Raw genomic sequence first — 3,323 nt, 5'->3', positions numbered from 1 at the left:
TCCGCCCTTTAGCTTCGTGTTTTTTTTTGAATCCATTACGTCCCTCGATCAAGATATTCAACAGCTTTATTTCCGCACGACCCGAAACAAAAACAAAGAACAAAATCATATATTAAACTAATCTGTTGATCCGTTCATTTGCTAAATTTTTCGCAGCAATTTTCACACTACATACGCAATTTTTATCTAGATCTCTGGATGATTTGCGGTACATTTAAATTTTAATAATGCTGTTGGAATAACTCGCATAGTCCGGGTAGTTGGCGGAACAATATCCCGAACTGCTAGAAACCGGACTAATTAAAAAGCACAAAAAGGGACTTGATTATATGAAGATAAAAAACCGTTTAATCATAAGAGCTATTGTTGTATTTTTAATTCGTTCAATAAATTCGATTAATTTTACTTAGAATGAAAATAAATGATGCAGTAGTGACTTGAAAATATGAATGAGAAAAAAATATATTTAGAAAATAATTGAAAAATATAATAAAAAGTTTTTAAGTCTTTTGATATCCGTGAACGCCGTACACCCAGGCGTAGTTTCAACGTCCATCCATCAACATAGTACGACATCTGTGAACAATTTCCGTAAAATTATGAGCATTGTTTAAGTCAATTTTTACAATTTCTATGCGTTGTTCCATCATACGTTGTACCATAATTTCACTTCAATGTTGGCTAATATAAATATCTAATCTGGTTTTACCGCAAAAAATGACAGCAAATTTAAAATGTAGGTTTTTTTTTGGGACTTCCTTTCGAAAGACTATGTCAATAAATTATTTATAACTGAGTTCAGTTAAGTAAATGTATGCAAGGGATGGTAATTGGATCAGTTTTTCAAGTAAAATTCCAGATCATCAATTAAGTAAGATAGATTGATTTAAATAAATATATAAAAAGAATATTATTTATTTTTCTAAATGTTACTAGTAAACTTTAATTCTTATCAATATTGTAATTTCTCCTCTGTGGATAATTTTACTAGCTCCTCGCTCTTAGACCAAACGGCTCCCGAGAATGTCTGGTCCGCAGCTGTTGCCGGAATCTTGTAGATTTTGCAATCTACAAAAAGTTGTCCGGATACTCCTTCCACGGATTTATCAATGGCGCAGAACAATGTAGTCTGAGCGCCCTCCTCTGCAGTCTTAAATTAAAAGCGCGTTGTCTTGATGATAAAAATTACGTCATGTAGCTTACTTTTCCAATCAGCCAGTAAATGCTGTCAATCAGGAACATGAGAATTTTGAAAATCCACGTGAAATGTCCAAGCCGTTTCCGAGCTGAATCGAAGATGGACGTACGGACCATGCCTGGGTGTACGGCATTCACCGATATGTTATGCTTCAAAAGTCTTCGGGCGAATTCCCTCACCGAGATTATATTGCATAATTTGCTGATGCTATAGTGGACAATCGATTGAATAATTTTGTTCTTTAACCTGGAAGGTCTATTGATGTCTTCGACCGTTTTCAGCTGATGCAATAATGACAAAAGTGAACTGACAAAGACCACGTGACTCTTAGGTGTTTTCTTTAAAATATCTAGAAAAAAATAAGAAATGTCATTCGCTGTTTATACGTGAACACTTTTTACCAATTAAGAGATTGGTCAATAGGAATGAACCGAAATGGTTGATATGCATATCCTTCAAAATCCCATCTTCGGTGTAGATTTCTTGAAAACCGCCAACTCCGGCGTTGTTGATGAGAATGTCTAATCTAGATTCTGTTTTTAGAATATCTTCGGCAAATTCTCGAGTCGACTTCAAACTTCCCAAGTCCATCCGTTTGCAGACGATATTATCGTTACCTGTTTCATCTGGGCTTCGCTTTTTACTCGATTCCGAATCCGCGATATCGGCTATTATCACTCTTCATCCTCTCGATGCCAAATCAAGTGCGGTTTCGTATCCAATGCCTAAACAACTGTTGTTTATAATTTTTAGATACAAAATATTGATGGATTTACCAGAGTTACCGCCCGTCACAATTGCGGATTTTCCAACCAAACACACTTTTGATCTACACCATCCTTTTATAAATTCTACGTAGATCTTCAAGACGAGAATAACCAGAGTAAAATAAAATGCTGGTGCTATTAAACAGCTCATAATTTACACGTATTGAAAACTCTACTAACTGACCTTGCAATGCTTATAAGTTGAAACCATATGTTTACAATAATAAAATCCACACGAGACGTACAATAATCAATATTTGCAACAAGCGGACTTTGATATCATATTTTATTTACCATTAATAGCTGATAATATAAATTCAAGTCCAATAGCCATTTGTATCACTTGACTTTTTTGAAATTATATATATTTATTATCTTTTTATTTCTGTATATGTTTTTTTTTTTGTACGACTGATGCAATAAACATTATTATTATTTTAAATTGAAAAAAAACATTTTATTAATTATTAATATATTGCTCGAATTTGCACTTATTGTAACCATAACTAAGAATGTTTTACAATTAATTATTTACAATTTTGCATTAAGGTTGACAAAATTTTGGTAATAATATAACACAACCAAAATTTCTTTAATTAAAAGCGAAAATACCGGCGGAAAGACTGATAGTCAATAGCCCTTTGAAGCAGTTGATTTTTTGATTTATGATATTTATATTAATAATAATAATTTATTGGCCAAACATCAATACATAAGAAAAAAAAGTACATTCTATACATAAATAAATTCTAACATAAAATAAAAAAATATATTTATAGGCTGGCCAAAGGGCTAACGACCGAGGTCTTTCCGCCCAATTTATATTATTATATTGAGTTTTTTTTTTAAATTTTGTAATTTTACTGTTTCAATAAATATTATTATTATTACTATTAAATCTTTAATAATAATAAATTATTTTTAATTTTAAGCTATTGAATTCTAATTGAGACTTCGTAAATTTAACATCTTCAAAAATACTTCAATTTTATTTGCAATCTCTCAACTGAACATTTAGCAAATCGGTTTGCTTTTCACATTAGGAAGTTCTTGCCCAGTGTCAGAAGTCCATGAATAATATGTAGTCTGTGACTTTTGTGGGAGTTAATTTTCTAGATGGTATTTTATCACCTTATTTTGCATATGAGCGGAATTTTTAAAGATATATTGTGATCGAAAATTTACCAATATATATTTTTTAATTATGTCATATAGTATATTTATTTTACAATATATTCCTGTAAACATTAAGTACAGTCTTGCAGATTAACTTCAATAGTATATTGATGCTCTACGATTATATATATTTTTTAAATATCTTTAATTACTAGTTGATAAGTAAAGTCATTAAAATTAAA

The 3,323-nt window shown here is 31.0% G+C and overlaps 1 pseudogene; it reads right to left on the bottom strand.

Annotated features, from left to right (window-relative positions):
- Positions 1–941: 941 nt before the first annotated feature.
- Positions 942–2,167, bottom strand: LOC108559601 (annotated as a pseudogene).
- Between the last annotated feature and the right edge of the window lie 1,156 nt (positions 2,168–3,323).

The sequence above is a fragment of the Nicrophorus vespilloides genome, unplaced genomic scaffold (genome assembly GCF_001412225.1).
Source record: "Nicrophorus vespilloides isolate i.1.1-1 unplaced genomic scaffold, Nicve_v1.0, whole genome shotgun sequence".
Lineage (NCBI taxonomy): Eukaryota > Metazoa > Arthropoda > Insecta > Coleoptera > Silphidae > Nicrophorus > Nicrophorus vespilloides.
This window is presented reverse-complemented; position numbering and strand designations above follow the sequence as displayed.